The 20,336-nt window shown below is 40.9% G+C and overlaps 2 long non-coding RNA genes across 3 annotated transcripts in view; both read right to left on the bottom strand.

The window, feature by feature from the left end:
* Positions 1–18,702, bottom strand: part of LOC307045356 — a 138,919-nt gene extending 120,217 nt beyond the window's left edge. The window contains exon 1 of the long non-coding RNA XR_013809883.1: positions 18,485–18,702. This is a non-coding gene — a long non-coding RNA (uncharacterized lncRNA). The remainder of the gene's footprint in view (positions 1–18,484) is intronic.
* LOC307045352 lies at positions 2,267–4,717 on the bottom strand. 2 transcript variants are annotated; one of them, XR_013809878.1, is made up of 3 exons: positions 4,571–4,717; positions 3,714–3,844; positions 2,267–2,958 (listed from the first exon to the last, which is right to left on the bottom strand). It is a non-coding gene; the product is annotated as an uncharacterized lncRNA (long non-coding RNA). The 2 variants fall into 2 exon arrangements; XR_013809879.1 differs by having other exon boundaries at positions 3,714–3,961; positions 4,571–4,585.
* Positions 18,703–20,336: the final 1,634 nt, after the last annotated feature.

Genomic DNA, 20,336 nt, shown 5'->3' on the forward strand with positions numbered 1-20,336 from the left:
TAGGAACCAGCTGATCATTGATATGTGTACATTCAACCTTTTAGTAACTTCAAAGTTTCACCTCTGTGCTTGTGTTCATTTCAGAAACAAATACGTACCTATTTTCACTGCACATGGAAATCTTCTGTAATGACGTCAATTAATGGCTGTTTTGCTTTGTTATTTTAAGCAGCATATTCTTTTTTATCCTGCAATATGTTATTTTTCAAATCTAATGTTGATGCAAGATTTGTTGGTGTATTTTGCATAAAACATGTGAATTAGTAAGCTACCTTAAATCAGAGCGGATGATCGGACACGCATAGCAGAGCAGTTTGTTCCATCCTGTACTGCAGATTTGACTGCTCCAAGCTTTTCTTTAAGAATTGTGAATGAAGCCATGCGTTCTGTATGTAATGTGTAAATAAGGAAGGGTTGTGAAAGGTTCTCGTCAGATGAATCCCACTTTGTTTGCACTTAGAGTAAATTTCATTTTGATGTTGTTTTTACGTCTCTTACAGAACTTGAATCTAACTGTATTTCTAAAGTTTTGTTTGTTCTTTTTGAAGTATTTTTAAGCCTTTAATGTGGTTTGATAAAGCTGATGTGAGGACTGACAGTATGAGACAGATCAGCAGGTTTCTCATGGTTCTGACTCTGTAAAGATTTAATGTTGTTAACTGTCTGTAATCACGAACAGAACACTCAGAACACTTAATCTAAGAATCTCTGTGGTTGTAATTTATATGTACATGTTGAAATGGAATAAATTCAGGTTTGGAGCTGTGAGGTCAGCTTCACACAGCTCATCTCAGAGGCCTCTCACTGGTCTTCATTCACACTCACACATCATGTGTTCACATAAAGGGGGTCTTCATTTTTTAGTTTTTACACATTTAAAGTCATTGAGAATAACCATCTTTTCCAACAGAAAGAAAAACTATAATGTCAAAAGAGTATATAACACACCTTTCAGTTAAAAACAAATGGCTACACATATCAGAAGTGTTCTTTGTAGTTTGGAATGTGCCACTGTTTAAATGACGGATGTTAAGCCAATGTAAAGAAATTATTTAATCCTAACTAACACACTTTAGGAGAATGGCAGTCATTCATCTGTACCACTCATATTGTTTTCATGTATAGACCATACAAACACAACGTGAGCCTGAATGTGGACAGCTAGGCGACAGGATTTATCCTCTTATATATGTTCATACCACACTGTACAGCAGCTTAAAACAAAGGATTAGAAGTATGAGATATTTAACTGTGAATGTAAATAATATATTACAATCATGTTATAAGAAGCAATGACTTATTCCATATTAAAATGTGTAGATATACCCCATAATTGTATGCGCAGAGCAGCTGTGTATGTATCTGTTCACTTTAAACAGCTGTTCCCCAGCTGTGTTAAAATGCCATCATATCAACTGCTTTCCATAGTTCCATATTGGAGATTGTGTTCCACTAGCCTTGTATGGCGGCAAATCTCTGTCATAAAAGCCTAAAGTGCCACCAAACGCGTTTTACGCGCGTTCTTGATGCGTCTAGAAACGCGCGTAAAATGCGCGTTTTTTAATATGATAATTAGCCCCTCCTTCTGATTTCCATAGCCACCAAGTTTAAAGTGTCTGTAACCAATCAGTGAAGAGTAAAGCCAGACCAAAGCAATCTGTAGATGAAAAGTTCCTGACATTTTTAGGCTTTGCTGTAAATTGAATATTATTCCAGATTCAGGGGACCAAGTTTTAATTTTCCTTTGAATATAATCAATAAATCAAACAATATAAAATATATATATATAAAAAATACAATTGCCTTACGCTTTTCCTTAACCCTCTGGAGTAGGATATTTTCTCGATATGTAGACGTCTCCTTATATCACCTTTTAAATGTACTTCTTATAACATGGCACCCCATATGTTACTTATCAAAAGAGATGCAAGTCACTCACCTTAGAGCACTGTCTTATGAGATACTTAGCTGAAAATGAGAAATCCGATTTTTGGAAAACCTCAAAACTCTTGTGAAAACACATTTACTCATCTCATCTATTTTTTGGGGCGTTTTAGATTTGGTTTACAAAAGTAGTGAAATAATTATATGAATTACACTATAGGCCTATATAGATGAAATGAAATGTTATTCATGTGTAAAATAGTTCCATCCCTCTGCTTTCAGCATAGAAAAGTTACATCAGGACTGATTCATGACTTCATATTCCATACCAAGGTTCATGTGATGTGTACAAATACAAATTGAGCATTAGAAAAAAAAAAAATTCAAGCAACAATTTATGTTAACATAAGAAACTGTAAAATCTCAATATTTACAATATCAGAACTTTTTCAACCAATTATTCATTATAAATGTAAAGACAGGGGGAGCAGTGTCTTTGTCTGTCTTCCAGGACAGGGGGTCTGGCTGCTGTGTAAGTGATGGTGCATGGGTTGCTGGTGGCTGTGTTGGAGGGAGGTAGGTGTGATTGTCCCAGGTTGATGCTGGTGGCTGTGTGGGAGGTACGTCTGCTAGGCGAGACTTCTTTGCTGGCTGGGTTGATCGTGATGGCTGTGGTGGAGGCCTTTGTACCGAGGTGTATCTTAATCTTGTGGCAGATGGAGATGGAGGCCACTGTAGTGATGATGGTCCTCTGGTCCTTGGTGGTGATGGCTCTGGTGAAGGCCCTTGAGCCACGGTAGATCTTGACCTGGGGGCAGGGACAAATGGAGGTTCTTGTTGCTGCTAGGCCTAGGCAGCTGTGAAATCAGAAAAAATATATAGGACAATAATTACTACTAAGTTTGTTAAGATAAAGTTCAAGTGGAATGTTTCTCAAGCACAAATAACAATGCACAACTCAAAATAAAATTCTCTCTGGAGGAGGAGGAGGAGGAGGAGGAGCAGGAGCAGGAGCAGGAGCAGCAGCAGCAGCAGCAGCAGGAGGAGGAGGAGGAGGAGCAGCAGCAGCAGCAGCTGAGAGATAGAAAGAGAGACGTTGTTAGTATTTGGTGCTAGCTCGGAGCTAACGGAGATTAGAAGCTGTTTCAACAATAAGGAGAGGGAGAGTTCTCTCCTGTGGGACTGAGAGAGATAACGTCAGCTCAGGGAGGTAAAGGACTATTAGATTGTAAACTTTAGTCTAAGTTATCTCAGTGGGTCTGAAACGGTTTGATCATCTTTGTCAACAAATATTTCCATCTATGTAATATTAGTTGTATATAAAATGAGTTAATAAATCATTCCACTGTGTGCAATAGGTCAGTACAAAATAAAAAACAGTTTGAAAGGGGAGTGATCAGTAAAATATGCATAAATAAAAAGAAAGAATGCAGACTAGGTTAGATAAAGATAGGAGAGAGGAGTTGATCAAATATGTGTTATTGCTTGTGAGCATATTCTAATGGATTTTTGATGATTGAAATATATACTAGTACCCGCCCAAGAGGATGTGAGGTCATCACAAATAAAACAGGTACACATGGATAGGATACTAGATAAGTGTGCACACTCATTATATACACTACACATTTTTATTGGATTTGTTAACACTATAGTCCCTAATATATTTGTAGAAAGGCAGGAAATGGAATTAAATTGAGAAAATGTTTCATTGCGGAGGACACCCTGTTTTGTGTCCCCCCCACTTCTCAAACTAAAGTTACACCCTTACACCCTTGCACCCACACAATGCAAGTACACTATTAGGCTACTGTAATATTTACATTTACCTATCTTCAAATGGATCCTTGTTGCTGTATTCTTCAGAAGAAGAGTAGAAGCCTCCGGGTTCTGATGCTCCATCTCCACTGCTGCTAGTGTTACAAGTCCGCTGTGCAGAGCTGGTAATCAGATAATAAGCCTGTTGATCAGGAGAAAATAATGAAGCAGAGGGAAAGTTGCTGCCGTTTGATGCCAGATGTATCTCTGCGTTGTGTTGAATGAAAACGACTTCCTTCTTGCCAACCAGGTTTATTATCTGTGCAAACAGAATATAATGACGGCAGGAAATGACTTCACCAGCTTTCTACCTCAATACTTCGCCTCAGTGAGGCCTGAAGCTAACTGAGAATGTAATCATACATTTAGAAAATCAAAATAACCGTATGACATATTTGTCTCTAATCAAAAATGGACATAAATCCACATGCCATATGACTTTCATGAAGGATTAAAGCCTTTTTCATTTACAGTATATAATACAGTGATAACAGATAACACACACACAACCCGGTTGACTGTACTCACTTTAAAATGGCTATGTTGTACAGGCACAATATTAGCATAGCATTAGCGCTTTTGCATTTAAATAATATGAACAATTATGACCTCAGACCAGCATTTCACATATTTCTACAAACAGAATAAACTTGAAATGTAAGCCAAACTAGTGCACGGGAGTCATACACATGGTAAGTAGAGCCCTACGTTATTCAGGGAGCAACAGCCTGTGCTAATGAAGCTAGCGGACGCCATTAGCCACACGCTAGTGGCGTAGCTCACAGAATGACATTAAACTACACCTAAAACAGTTTCAAACACATATCTTAGATCCAAATATCACATAATCTGTGTACACACTACTAACCCGTTGAACAGGAGAAATAAATGAAGCAGAGGGAAAGTTGCTGCCATGTGTCTGCTCATTCCATGGATGTATAACATAGACTGTTCTTCTTCTTCTCTCGGTTTTTAGGCAGATTGCAAACAACTTTAAGGTGCATACCGCCCCCTACTGTACAAGAGTGTGTATCATCATATCATCATATCACCACTTGTGGAATTATACCACTGTGTTTACGGTGTTTTAAATTATTCCAATCAATCCATTTTCACTCAAATACTTAAGAATGGCCTTCCCGATAGCTCTTACCCCCTCACATTCTGTTCCCAGTATCCCAATCAGGCTCCACTCCCTTCCTGCCTCTCTGACCCTGTCTCTTAGTTTTTCCCTCTCTGTTTTGTACATGTTGCAGTGTAATATGATATGTTCCACATTTTCTTTAACTCCACAGTTCCTACACTTGTCACTGTTACTTACTTTTCCCCATGACATAGAGTAACATTCAATGCTGTGTGATCCAGTCTGAGTCTAGCTATCATGATTTCCTCCATCCCGTTTCTTTCTTTATAAATATTAATTGTGATTGTCTTTTGAACTGCCTTTCTGGTCTTTCTCCCACCTTTTCTGCCAGATCTCCATCCCTTTTTTCTTAATTAGTGCTTACTTCTCCTTTTCCAAGTTGAACTGGTCATGTTATTTCCTTTTGTAGTGCACGTTTTGCTCATTTGTTAGCACACTCGTTCCCTTTCACCCCCTCATGTGCAGTCACCCAGCAGAACTGAAGATCTATACCGCCTCTGTGAAGACTTAACAAGCTATGATTAAGTTCTATGAGTAATTCTTCTCTGACAGTTGTTGTTGACTGTATGCTTTTTAAAATGGATAATGAATCTGTGCATATCAACACCATATCTGTTCTGACCTCTTCAACCCACTGCAATCCTATTATTACAGCCAGCATTTCTGCTGTATACACTGATAATTGATCAGACGCTCTTTTTGAAATCGATATTTTAAAGTCTGGGACATATATACCAACTCCAACACACTCTTCCTTGTTCTTAGAACCATCTGTGTATATTTTGAGGTATTTGTGATAATTATTTACTTAATTGCACCTATACACAACCGTAACGCTTTATATTGTAATCTATCCATTTTTAGTAATGACGTTTTTGCTGCTGTTGCATATATTATACACCCGTAATCCAGAGTTGTCCTCATAATTGTTATGGTTTAGGTGTGTTGCTTTCTCCCCCTCCCCTCTGTCTTCTCTCTCTCTCCTGTGCAGTGTGGTGATCGTTAGAAGGCTCAGCTGGTTCACAATGAGGAGCACCTGTACTCATCTAATCAACTCCTCCATAAAACCCTGGTCATGTTCACACTCCAGTGCCAGATAATTCCGTCTCACTCGGTAGAGCTGAATGTCGTAGTAGCCTAGCTTAGTGTGATTTTCTCTTGTTGTTTTTGTTGAAGAGTAACCTTGTTTTTTCCTCTGTTTTTCCAGTGTCTGCTCGAGCCAGCCTGAGTCCTGCTGCCGCCACCAGCGTGAACTAGATCCACCTTCATTTTGTGGATTGTTTTTTAGTTGCTCCTTTTTTCCTTTATTAAACTTTGTTAAAATACTGAATCCATCTGGTCGCTGCCATTGTAGGTCCTGAACTTTGGACCCAGCCCTAACAGAATTATCCGGCCAAAAAACATGGACCCGGCAGAGACTGATTTTTTTAGGCAGGCCCTTTCCTCACAGGGGGCGCTCGTGGGTCAGCACGAGTCCGTCCTGAGAAGCTTGAATGAAAAGCTTGACCAACTCACGATGGGTATGATTAAGCTGAGCGGCCGCATGGAAGACGTGGCGACCCGGCTTACCCAAGATCCTGTTCCATTCCCTCCAGCTCCCTCTCCCGTTTCACCGTCTGCTCATCCAGCAACACTGAGTCCAGGTCTCCGGGAGCCACATATTCCCATCCCCGCTAGGTATTCAGGTAATCCAGGGACATGCAGCCAATTCCTTCATCAGTGCTCGTTAGTTTTCAGTCAGCAGCCAGTTACATATGCCTCTGATCAGTCTAGAGTAGCTTTTGTTATGAGCCTTCTTTCTGAGAGAGCCTCTGCTTGGTCGCTGGCAGTTTCTTCTAACAAGCCTTACCTGTGTTCTGATTATAATGCTTTCTCCGGAGAGCTGCGTAAAGTTTTTGACCACCCTGTTAGGGGTAAGGAGGCAGGCAGCCAGCTTCTCTCTCTTCGTCAGGGAAGAGACTCAGTTTCCCAATATGCCCTGGATTTCCGTATTTTAGCTGCAGAGTATACTTGGGACCAAGCGGCTTTACAGAGTGTGTTTTTAAGAGGCTTGGCGGACGAAATCAAGGACGAATTAGCCGCTAGGGACGAGACTTCCGACTTAGAGGAGTTAATTAGTCTGGCTATTCGTCTAGATAACCGGTTGAGGGAGAGACGTAGGGAGAGGTCAGTCAGGCAGAGGGCCTTCTTCCCTTCCCCCCTTTCCTGTGTGTCACCAGCTGTTCCTCGCCCACCTCCGGAGCCCGCCAGTGTTCGTTTGCAGTTCTCGCCAGCATCTCAACCCACGCCTTACCAGGAGGAGCCCATGCAGATCGGTCGGATGAAGTTGACTGAAGCAGAGCGCCAACGCAGGTTCCGTCTGAGGTTGTGCAACTACTGCGGACAAGGGGGTCATTACATCGCGGGGTGCCCCGAGATGCCAAAAGAGCGGGCTCATCAGCCATAAGGGGAACGCTGGTGAGCCATTCTTCCATTTCCTCATCCCCTGGTCGTCGTATTCAAATCCCAGGTATGCTACAGGACACATATTCCCTCCAGATCCTCATTGATTCTGGTGCTGATGACAATTTCATTGACTCTGGCATCATCTCTAAGTTGTCCATTCCCACTATTGAACTGCCTAATTCCAAAGAAGTGTTAGCATTAGATGGCAGACTATTAGCTGAGGTCACGCACCGCACAGCTCCCATTACGCTGACCATGTCCGGTAATCATCAAGAGACTGTAGAACTTTTTGTTATCTCCTCTCCGCTGTCACCTGTTGTCCTCGGTTTACCCTGGCTAAAGGTTCATAATCCCCAGATAGATTGGGCAACTGTTTCCATTACTGGTTGGAGTAATCACTGCCACTCACATTGCCTAGGATCAGCTAAAACTCAATTTTCTTCCCCTAGTCCAGCTGAGGAGGTTGATATCTCATCTGTTCCTAGCGAGTACCATGACCTTAAACTTGTGTTTAGCAAGGATCGTGCCCTCTCTCTGCCACCACATAGGCCCTATGACTGCGCAATTGAGTTGCTCCCTGGTGCCCCCTTACCCACAAAAAGACTGTACAACCTCTCCAGGCCAGAGAAAGAGGCCATGGAGAAGTATATTGGGGAATCCTTGTCCACTGGCATAATTCGTCCTTCTTCCTCACCTGTGGGAGCGGGTTTTTTCTTTGTGGACAAAAAAGACAAGTCCCTGTGCCCTTGTATTGACTTTAAAGGTCTAAATGACATTACTGTCAAAAACAAGTATCCTCTCCCGCTCATTGACTCTGCTTTCGGCCCATTGCATGACGCTGTTGTCTTTACTAAACTTGACCTTAGAAATGCATACTACTTAGTTCGCATCAGAGAGGGTGACGAGTGGAAAACAGCATTTAATACTCACCTGGGCCATTTTGAGTATTTAGTCATGCCTTTTGGGTTAACAAACGCTTCAGCTGTCTTCCAGGCCCTTATAAATGATGTTTTGAGGGACATGCTAAACCACTTTGTCTTTGTTTATCTAGATGATATCCTGATTTTTTCTAAGTCTTTAGATGATCATGTTTCTCATGTCAAATGTGTGCTCCAGAGACTCCTCGAGAACAGACTGTTTGTTAAAGCTGAGAAATGTGAATTTCATGTGTCATCTGTTCAATTCCTGGGTTTCATCGTTGAAAAGGGGCAGTTAAAACCTGACCCAGCTAAAGTGAAAGCAGTTCGGGACTGGCCAGTTCCTTCAACCAGGAAACAACTGCAGAGGTTCCTCGGATTTTCACATTTCTCTAGACGTTTCATTAACAACTACAGTCATATTGCTGCCCCTCTAACCCAGTTAACCTCTATCAAACTGCCTTTTGCCTGGTCCCCTGTGGACGAGTCCTCTTTTAGTAAACTAAAAGATTTGTTTTCCAGCGCTCCTGTCCTCATTCACCCAGATCCAGAACTCCAATTTGTGGTGGAGGTTGATGCCTCAGATCTAGGTGTCGGGGCAATCCTCTCCCAGCGCTCGTCCCAGGATCATAGACTCCACCCCTGCGCCTACTTCGCTCGACGCCTCACACCTGCAGAGAGGAACTATGATGTGGGGAATCGGGAACTTCTAGCCGTTGTGCTAGCCCTGCAGGAGTGGCGACACTGGTTGGAGGGTTCTGTATGTCCGTTTATCATTTGGACCGATCACAAGAACCTGTCCTATTTACATTCTGCTCACAGGTTGAACTCCCGTCAGGCTCGGTGGAAACTGTTCCTTGGAAGGTTCAATTTCACTCTGACTTACCGCCCTGGATTAAAGAACACCAAGCCAGATGCTCTCTCCCGTCAGTTTTCACCCCCTGTGGAAGGGAGCTCCGTTGAGACCATCATCCCTACCTCCTGTGTGGTTGGAGCGGCCAGGTGGGAGATCGAGCAGACCGTTCAGGAGGCCCTCCAGGAACATCCTGCTCCAGCAGCCTGTCCTCCCGATCGGCTGTTCGTATCTTCCTCCGTGAGATCTCCAGTGCTCCAGTGGGGGCACTCTTCTAAAGTTGCCTGTCACCCAGGTTTTCACAGAATTTTGACACTAATCCAGCAGAAGTTTTGGTGGCCGACCATGTCTGCTGACACCAGGGCTTTTGTCTCTGCCTGCTCTGTCTGTGCCCGCAGTAAATCCTCTCACCGTGCTCCAGCTGGCCTCCTACGCCCTTTACCCATACCTAACCGCCCTTGGTCGCACATTGCTGTGGATTTCGTTACAGGACTTCCTCCGTCAGAAGGTAATACAACCATCCTCACCATTGTGGATCGTTTCTCCAAGTCTGTCCATTATGTCCCGCTGCCCTCTGCTCTGGAGACGGCAGACCTCCTAGTGTCCCATGTTTTTAGGCTTCACGGCATTCCCCAGGACATTGTCTCAGATCGGGGTCCCCAGTTTGCTTCCCGGGTTTGGAAGGCATTCTGTCAGGCACTGGGGGCCACTGCAAGTCTCTCCTCGGGTTACCATCCACAGACTAACGGTCAGGCAGAGCGGGCAAACCAGAACCTGGAGGCAGACTTACGTTGTGTCGCTGCCCGTCTCCCCGCCTCCTGGTCTTCGCACTTGGCATGGTTGGAATACGCCCATAACTCCCTGGTCAGTTCCGCCACAGGTATGTCCCCTTTTATGGTCTCTAACGGCTTCCAGCCCCCATTGTTCCCCAGCCAGGAGAAGGAAGTGACTGTTCCCTCAGTCCAGGCCCATCTCCGTCGTGCCCGCCGAGTCTGGCGGGAAGCCCGAGCAGCCCTCACCCGAACTGCTGCCCGTAACCAGAAGCTGGCAAATCGCCACCGAACCCACGCTCCAGACTACAAGGTCGGCCAAAAGGTCTGGTTATCTGCTCGTGACCTGCCACTCCAGACTGAGTCGCGCAAGTTGTCCCCAAGATATATTGGTCCATACGCAATCGAACATGTCATAAATCCCAGTGTCGTCCGCCTTAGCCTTCCTCCTGCTCAAGATACATCCCTCATTCCACGTGTCTCTAGTCCACTCTCTCCTCCAGCTGACCCCCCCCACCCCCCCCGGATCATTGATAATCACCCTGCATTTACAGTATGCCGGCTGCTGGACATTCGCCGGCGTGGTCGGGGTTTCCAATACCTTGTGGACTGGGAGGGATATGGTCCTGAAGAACGGTCCTGGATCTCAAAGGCCCTTATCCTGGATCACACCCTCCTGGAAGATTTCTATAGGGAATTCCCTGACAAGCCAGGAAGGCCGCCAGGAGGCGTCCGTTAGGGGGGGAGTACTGTTATGGTTTAGGTGTGTTGCTTTCTCCCCCTCCCCTCTGTCTTCTCTCTCTCTCCTGTGCAGTGTGGTGATCGTTAGAAGGCTCAGCTGGTTCACAATGAGGAGCACCTGTACTCATCTAATCAACTCCTCCATAAAACCCTGGTCATGTTCACACTCCAGTGCCAGATAATTCCGTCTCACTCGGTAGAGCTGAATGTCGTAGTAGCCTAGCTTAGTGTGATTTTCTCTTGTTGTTTTTGTTGAAGAGTAACCTTGTTTTTTCCTCTGTTTTTCCAGTGTCTGCTCGAGCCAGCCTGAGTCCTGCTGCCGCCACCAGCGTGAACTAGATCCACCTTCATTTTGTGGATTGTTTTTTAGTTGCTCCTTTTTTCCTTTATTAAACTTTGTTAAAAGACTGAATCCATCTGGTCGCTGCCATTGTAGGTCCTGAACTTTGGACCCAGCCCTATCAATAATTGCCCTATAGATGTCAATTAGTGTCTGTTTGTCTGCCCCTCACATCTTGCCACCGCTCTTAATAGGTTCAAAACTTTTGGGGATTTTGTTTCCAAATGTTGAATATGGGTTTTCCATGTACATTTACGATATAACCATAGCCCCAGATATTTAAATTCATTGAACTCATTCATCGGCTTTCCATATGATGTAAGCTTCTCAGTCTCCATCTTGCGTTTATTTGTAAATGTCATGAAGCAAGATGTGCTTGCTGACAGTTTGAAACCCCAGTTGTATGACCACTTCTCCACTTTCTTTATAGCTTTGCCTATCTTCTCAAACACATAATGGAACATTTCTTCCCCTTATCCATATGTCCCCGTCATCTGCATACAACGCAGATTTGATGCATCCGTCCAACTTAGTCAACATGTCATTTATCATAATGTTAAATAATATCGGGCTGATTGAACTCCCTTGGGGAATACCATTTTCTATATTGAACTCTTTCGAAACCTCTGCCCCTACTTGAACTCTGCATTTCCTGTCTGAGCCATGATCCTGTTACTGCCACTGTTACTGTTACCTGTCACTTAATTTGAGGAGTAACCCATCCCTCCACATAGAGTCATAAGCCTTTTCAATGTCAAAATATACTATTGCCATAACCTCTTTCATTTTCAGTGTCTTTACACTGTATTCCCACCTCATTGCTCACTCTAACCAAAGCATCTATTGTGGATCTTCCTTTGCGAAAACCACTCTGAAAATTACTCAGTAACCCTCTTTGTTCTAAGACATGTGATAGTCTATATGTCATCTTCTCCATCCATTTACACAAGTGTGATGTTAATGCTATGGGTCTGTAGTTACTGAATACCTTGTTTTGTTCTTTAATAGCTCTGCTACATTCCTCATTCCACCACGGCACCACTTTCTTCCTACCCTCTGTTGTTATTTTTGATATAGTTTTATTTGCTGCTTCTTTAATGTGCATTGTGATTTGAGCACTCCTCTATACTTCCTTCCAATGCTAACAATTATGCTGACTCCTTAGAGCAAAGTTTACATTTCTGTCTGCTTTACCAAAGCACCACCTGGTAAATATACTCACTTCCTATTTGTGTTGATGATAGTGAAAACTGGGTAATGATCACTTCCTATGGTACAGTCACTTTTACATTCCATTCAAACAATTTAACTAAACTATCCGTCACAAGTGTGAGGTCCAAACATGATTGTGTCCCCCTATTCACGTCTATTCTTGTTTTTTGTCCATCATTAAGGCAAAACAATGATCTTTCCTCTAACATTTGTTCTACAACATCCCCATTACTGTCTGTTTGAATGCTTCCCCATAGGCTGTTGTGAGCATTAAAATCACCACACCACACTTCCCTTCTATGACTCGTCCCTGCTATTGTCTGTAAAGTTTCAATGTGAAGATTTTTACACGGGTTATAGAAATGTAAAAGCTTTATGCTTCCTCTTTCATTGGGCTGCAAATTTCTACTATGACACATTCCTTGTCTTCAGGGGATGGAACTATGCTATTGGGTAGTACATGTGTTTATAGGTCCTGCCCTCTGGCCATACACGCCAGGGATTTTGGGCCCCATGAAAATATATCACATTGGGCCCCACCACCAGGCCCAGGCCACGCCAACCAAGCACAATTGCTGTAACCACACCTCCAGAACCCAATCGACTCATTTATGCTTTAAATAACTCTACCTGTAGAGGCTTGCATCTATCTTGTAGTCCAAAACTAACCGCACAATATTTACTGACACTGAGCTGTGAAAATATAACACTTATGGGGGGACAGGGCTGCTGAGCCTAGAGATGGATCTGTTGGTCCTGGCACCAGGGGGAGGGACAACTGATTCAGTATGATAGCTGTCTAACAGAAGTTAAATCCATTTCTCACTTATTCTGACAATCTACTTAACCCAAAATAAAAGAACCCAATAAAAAGAGTTGTTAAATAATAGCAATATAACAATAACTAATCTAACTAACTAACTAATCTGTCTCGCTCAGATTAATAGTCGGGTATTCTTTTTCTGCTTTGCCAAAGGCCACTGTGTCAAGTGTCCCATTTGGGTTGCCGTATGTAGTTGTCCAATATGGCAGACCATCTCGCACATGCGCAGTACAGATCGGGCAGGGGGGCAGATCATGTGGGCAGATCGGTTAGTGACCTTAATAATTTAAGTTACCTCTGACTGATCACTGTGTCATCTCTTTGTCCTTTTTACTATGCAACTTCAGTTTCAATCTTAAACCTATATGGAAATTCAATATTAGTCTTTTGGAGAATGCAGATTTTTGAAAAAGATCAAACAACTGATAAAAGAAACTCTGGCTTTGGATATGTCATCTCTCAGTAAATGGGAATGGTTTAAATTTAGTGTGAGACAGATTGCGATAAATTCCAGTAAATACTCCTCTAGATTAAAGAAACGAAAACGACAAGAGATGACAAGTGAAATTAATCATTTATGCCTTAAAGCTGAGTTATCATTGGATGAGCAAATTAAACTGAACAATTTACAAACTCAATTAGACAATATGTATTTGGAAAGAGCTAAGGGAGCTTTTATTCGTTCAAGGACCCGATGGATTGAGCAAGGAGAGAAAAACACTTCTTATTTCTTCAATCTTGAAAAGCAAAGACAAGTGAAAAAGAAAATCCCAAAACTGAGTATTAATGATGTCACTATTGAAAATCAAGACCAGATAAACGAAGAAATTAGACTTTTTTATAGCAATTTATATAACTCAAAGTTTTCTAAAGAAAATTGTGATAACTTTTTTAAGAATTATTTTCGCATTACTGAAAAGTGTCTGGTGGCAAATCACCAGGGCTGGACGGTATAACCATAGAGTTTTACAAATGTTTTTGGTCAGATGTGCGAGAAATGCTTTATAAGGCTTTCACAGATTGCATTTCAGCAGGAAACCTTTCGCCAACCATGAAACATGGCCTTATTACCTTCATTCCAAAACCAAATAAAAATAATCTTTTGTTGGATAATTGGAGACCTATTACCCTACTATGTAATGATTACAAACTGTTAGCACATGTTTATGCTAACAGGTTAAACTCAGGTCTGAATCAACTAGTAGATGAATGTCAATCAGCCTTTATAAAGGGCAGAAGTATTCATAACCATACCAGACTGATATTGGATATGCTCGATTACCAGGAGTTTATTGATACTGAAGGTCTCGTACTATTTCTGGATTTTTATAAGGCTTTTGATACTGTTGAACATTCCTTTTTAATGGAAACTCTGACATTTCTGGGTTTTGGTGAACATTTCTGCAACATAATTAGGATGCTCTATTCGGACATCTATAGTTCTGTATCTTTGAACCCTGGAATGAGCCCTAGGTTTAAAGTTTTACCTTTTTCCCCAAAATTATTTAGTCTGACCACCCAAGTATTAACAACGCTTATTATAAAGAATCACAAAATATTAGGCATTACCCTCTTTGACAAAGAATTTAAAATTAGTCAATTTGCACACATCTATTTTCCTAAAGAATAAATCCATGGTAAAGGAAACTCTTAACACAATTTCAATTTTTTCAAAAGCATCAGGGTTATCTCTTAATCTTTCAAAATGTGAATTACTCCCTATCCATTCATGTGATGATTCCATTATTGACTCTATTAGAGTGGTACCTGAAGTGAAATATTTAGGAATAACATTATCTAAAAATTATATCAAGAGAGAAGATCTTAATATTTGTAACCGTATCACAGATATCAAGAAATCTCTCAGTCGTTGGTTAACTAGAGATCTTACTATTTTTGGCAGAGTTCTTCTTACTAAAGCAGAAGGTATATCTAAACTTATTTATCCATGCCACTCATGTTTTGTCTCTTCGGCTAATATTAAAAAAAAAAACTCAATTATTTTCCATTTCTTATGGAGAAATAAAACTCACTACATTAAAAAGTCACAGCTTGTTAAAGAATATGATAAAGGTGGAATTAAAGCTTTAGACTTTGAATCGATGATTGGAACAATTAAAATAAATGGTTAAAAGCTTTTTTGTCCCATCCATGTGGTTCCATATTCCAAAGGCCATATTTAAACGTCTAGGAGGGTTTGATTTTCTTTTAAAATTTGATTTTGAGGTTAATAAGATTCCGACCAAATTGTCAAATTTTCATAGGCAGATACTTCATTATTGGAAAATGATATTTACCTATAGCCGCGGGAACATGTTTCAAATGGGGGGTGCTGTGGGGATGACACCAGGGCTGGTTCTGACCAATGTGCTGCCCTATAGGCAAGATTTTAGCTGGCAATGAAAAACCTCTACAAAAGACCAATACACTACAAAAAGAGAAACATATTGACATGGTGGACAGCTTATATAACAAGGCTTCAAATTTATTTAGTGTTATAACATGTTTTAATTGGAGGGGTGAACTTCACATCCTCTAGGGGGGACCGGGGGTTTTCCCCCGGGAAGATTTTTTTAACATTTTAAAGTCAAATGCTTCAATCTGGTGCACTTTGAGCGCCCAATTACTAGACTGATCTAGAGGGTACAACAGATCGGTTTGCATTTTATTAATCAAATAAGTATGTGAACATTTCCAATAACCTACCATAGCCAATAACAAATAAATGTAACTTATTTTATTTGTATTGTTCATTCATATCTTATTTTACCAGTTAACATTTATTTATTTATGCATATTTTTAAATCTCTCCAGTTTTAAACGATATTTTTGGTTTACTGTCCTATAGTATACATTGGAATGATTTCAAACCTGTTTTGATTTATCCTAATAATTATAAAGGTGTACCTTGGAAATATTTGTTTACATAAATTGTGATCAAAACGTTTGAGACTCACTGAGATAGACTCACTGAGATAACGTATCCCCGCGGTATCCCCTCTCTCTATCTCTCTCACTTTGGCTGTGAGTTGCGGGCGCCTGCTAAGCCAACATCCCTCACTTTCATCACTACAGCGCCCATCGTACAGGGCAAATGGAAAATGTAACCGGGTTGAAAAAAGGGTGTTATCTTTACTTAATTATGAATGTTGTTACATCAAGGCTGAAAATTCGTTTTTTTTTGGTATTATATCTTGTGGAAGTGCAGATCCCCTGTCCTCCACCAGGGGGTGCTGCAGCACCCTCAGCACCCCTACTTCCCACGGCCCTGTATTTACCCACAATTTTTCTCCTCATGGATCTACTTTATGGAACAATAGAGTGAGTATTATAAACAGAAAATCCTTGTTTAGGAGTGATTGGCATGAGAGGGGTATTTTGTTTGTTAATGATTTACTAGATTGCAATGGTAAACTGCTAGATGTTTTGGCTTTTTCAACGAAATACAATATAAAGTGTACTGCTAAAGATTATAACAAAATCTGTAAAGCAATTCCTGTACCACTTATTGAAATTATTCATAATACTTTACTGTACTCAAATGTTGTATCAGTTTTACCTAATTTAGAATTTATTGGCGATACTCTTAAGAATAACAAATCTATTAATGCTTCTCTGAAATCCCACATTTTTCACAATTTCAACAGAGGCTTATTTCCACAAGGGACCGATTTAGACACTTTATCTGTATTGGAAAAAGCTCTATCTTATTTTATAAAATGGCCTATTTCTCCTCAAGCAAAAGAAACTCATTTTAAAATTGTTCATAAAATCTACCCGGTTTCTACTTTTTTAAATTCAAGATTTAAATTTGAAGTGGAACAATGTTCCTTTTGTAATTTATCTGAGGAATCGTTGGAACATTTATTTTTCTCATGCCCTTTTTCTGAATTGTTTTGGTCGAATGTGAGAGATTGGTTGTTACTTAAATTAACAAATATTCCGGCCTTCAAAATATATCACATTTTATATTATATTGACAATTTGGACTCTCCCATATCTGATTTGGTAAATATAATTATTATTTTGGGTAAATACCATTTACATTGTAGTAAATGGAGAGGAGGCAAGCCCTCCTTTCCCTGTTTCATAAATGAGTTCAAGTCCTTTTTTCTGTCCCTTAGGAAAATACAATCTTGTAACATGTCTATAAAGATTTGCAATGACATTTCCAAATGGTTATTATTTTAAGTAAGCTTAATGCCTCTTAAATGTTTTTGTGCCTTTGTGCTACGTTACCAGCAGACTTAATCCGCTTCTATCCAGCCTTTGACACTTGGAAAACGAGCACATGTGATACTGGTAAGGATAAACTAATGTTTATATATATATATATATATATATATATATATATATATATATATATAATTTCACATACCGAAACGTTAACGCTTGTCTGAGTTTATCTTCCGGTGACTCTGGCTGTGACTCTTACCGGCTGTTGATAGCCCTTATAAGCTAACGCTAGCATGCTTTATTCAGACATTAGCTTTAGCCTTTAGTCCGCTTGGAGTTATGGGTGGCTAATGTTACTACAGTCCGGTAGCTCAGTTTAGAAAATGTAACGTTATTTTTGGGAAACGTTAGCCTACGTGTGTCTGGCCGTGACTCTGACTGAGTAGGCCGTAAAAGCTTGCGCTAATGTTTAGCATGCGCTAACGTTTAGCTTAACACTAACTTTGTTTCCCCCGGCCCCTTATCGGAGAATACCCAGCTAGTAACCTAGCAACCAAGCTTTAGCTAGCGGCAGTCAGAAACTCATGGCTTTTCGAATCTACTTACAAATAAATATGGGGAAGTGTAAGTTCAACCGTATTTGGTTTCGAAAACATCTAATTTAGTGCTTGGTTGAAACCAGTGGAGGGGAACGTGTTTGAAGCCCGCTGCAAAATAAATCAGCGTTTGTTTTGCTAATGTAGCGTTAGCTAGTTTAGCGTTAGCTAGTGCAGCAGCTCCCGCAACAACACCGGGGGACCTCCGGGCGACGTTTGGGTCTACGTCAACCCTAAAAGCGGAGGTGCTGTAGATGCTAAATACAGTAGTTAAACACCAATCATACAACAGCAATGACGAAAGATTGTAGCCAAGGCAGCAGAGCTCTGAATATAGCTCTTGTTACTCTCACACACACACACACAAACACACACACACGCACATACTAGGTCTGCTCGATTATGGTTAAAATCATAATCACGATTATTTTTGGTGAAGAATTGATATCACAATTATTAAATACGATTGTTCATTGACTTTGAAAACATCCATTTATTGAACTTTAAAAAACAAATAATAATTTGAACATTATCTTTTTAACTGTTGATTACCCTGAACGTATAATTCAACTGAAAAAGCAATACAAACATTTATGAAATAAATGATATATTTAAATAAATAATATCAAAATAATGCATTCCAATAAACAAGATCAAGAAATATTTTGGAACGCACTTCCACAAGCTACTAAACATATATAAATATGATAAATAAATATAAATTAGACTCATTAATTAGATCAAATATGTTGTCATTGTCACAACTGAAGGATTATTTGAATTATTTGAAGGATTAAAGTAACGTGGTATGACAGGAAAGTTCAATCTGGTATATTCCTTTTAATGTCACCTTATATATATTCATGTGTGTTGAATTAGAAGGGACAAAGTATCTTTTCCCTCCCCCAATATATTGAGGTGAATTCCTTGTGTTTAGAGAGAGAGGTGAGAAGGGGACACCCTTATTTGGGAATAGGCCAAGGCTCTGGAATGTTTCCCTCGTAAAAAAAAAGGGTGTGCGTGACACAATCTTGTAGCAGATGTGTATGTGTTTTCATTGAAGTAAATATAAGAGCTACATGATTACTGGTCAACTATACCTCTGTTCTTATTCTTTCATGTGTGGGTACTAAATGGCTACAAACATTGTGGAGAAATTAGCTTAAACATCTTTTATTACTCTATATGAAATGGAAGCAGTTTTTATGACAGGGACGAGAGAGGTGGGGGAGGGACACATTCCGAAGAGGTTCAGCAGGTCAATTGTCAGGGGAATCGACTTGTTTTCAATAGAGGTGTGTGGTTAGTTACTTTGTGTTAATAATAGCAGTATATGTAAAGGAAGCTGGAAATATACAATGTGAAACCTTTTATTTGAAGTAAAGATGTGAACAATAGCTCAAACAAATGGAGGGGCTATAGGACAAATGAGTGTGTTCTCCATAGGTAAGCCTGTGTGAAGTTTGACTATTTGAAAAGCATCTCTAATACTGCTTAAGAGTATAGGTAATGTGTTCCTCGTTGTTATTGATATGAAAGTAATTAACATGTATTACGTATATTTAGCCAACTATAACAACTATATCTTAAAACATACTTTTAACTTGTGTGTGGCAGTCAGGAGGCGGGAAGATGGACTCAGGGACAAAGGGCCATAAAGGAGATGTGTGTGTGCTGGCTACAAGCTGCTGTGTCGCACTGATTGGGTGCGACAGGCCATGTGTTGGTCTCTGCCAATAAGATGACCTCTGGGGGAAAGCACGTACACCTCCTCCTCCTGTGTTTTAGTATGAAAGACTGTGTTTTCCTTTGGTTCGCGCTCTTGTTTTTCACCGGCCGTTCCTGAGACCTGTCTCACACGGGGGGTAGAACCTGAGCCCGGAGTACTCTGCAGAGTGCTTCGTGATTTCTTTGTATTTGTATTTTGTATCGTTACTGTATATCATTAAAAGCAGGATTATTGTTTAACTTGTATTCTGGTGTTTCTTAATCCCTTTATTTTCCCGAATTCACCCAGCTTAGCAAACGACACGCGGAGACGAGGTTGGTTTTCAACATCCTCCAAATCTCCAACAAGTGGTGACCCGACGTGTCTGAGTGGGGTGTTTTCGGGGAAGAGACCACCAGCGGCAAGCGGACGAATGGTCCGGAGAAGAGGCCTAGAATAATCTCTGACAACTAAAACGAGGATCCTTCAATTGAAAGGTGAGCAGACAAGCCTGTTTCTATCGAAGGTCTGTAATTGGCTAAACTACATTTTAGAGTTGTCAGAGACATATTCCGGTGTCATAGTTGTTGCGGTGGAATATACAAATACATATTTTAGATAGGTAGGAAAGTTATATAACATAAAAGTGAATCAACGAGGCAGAGGCGCGGGAAGGTATTTTGAGTGGGGGTGCTGAGGTGCTGGACTCCAGTGAACACTATTACGGGCACTATAGAGCACGCACAAAAAAACTCCCCACACGCAAACACACAGTAAACCCGCGACTGTTACAATGAAGGCTCGATAATCAACTCACGGCATATTGGCAGGGGTAAAGTGCTATTTTTTACGAGTGGGGAGCGGACCTCACCTCCTCTAGGGGGGTCCGGGGGGATGCTCCCCCGGGAA

This window comes from Notothenia rossii (assembly GCF_949606895.1).
Source record: "Notothenia rossii genome assembly, chromosome: 6".
Lineage (NCBI taxonomy): Eukaryota > Metazoa > Chordata > Actinopteri > Perciformes > Nototheniidae > Notothenia > Notothenia rossii.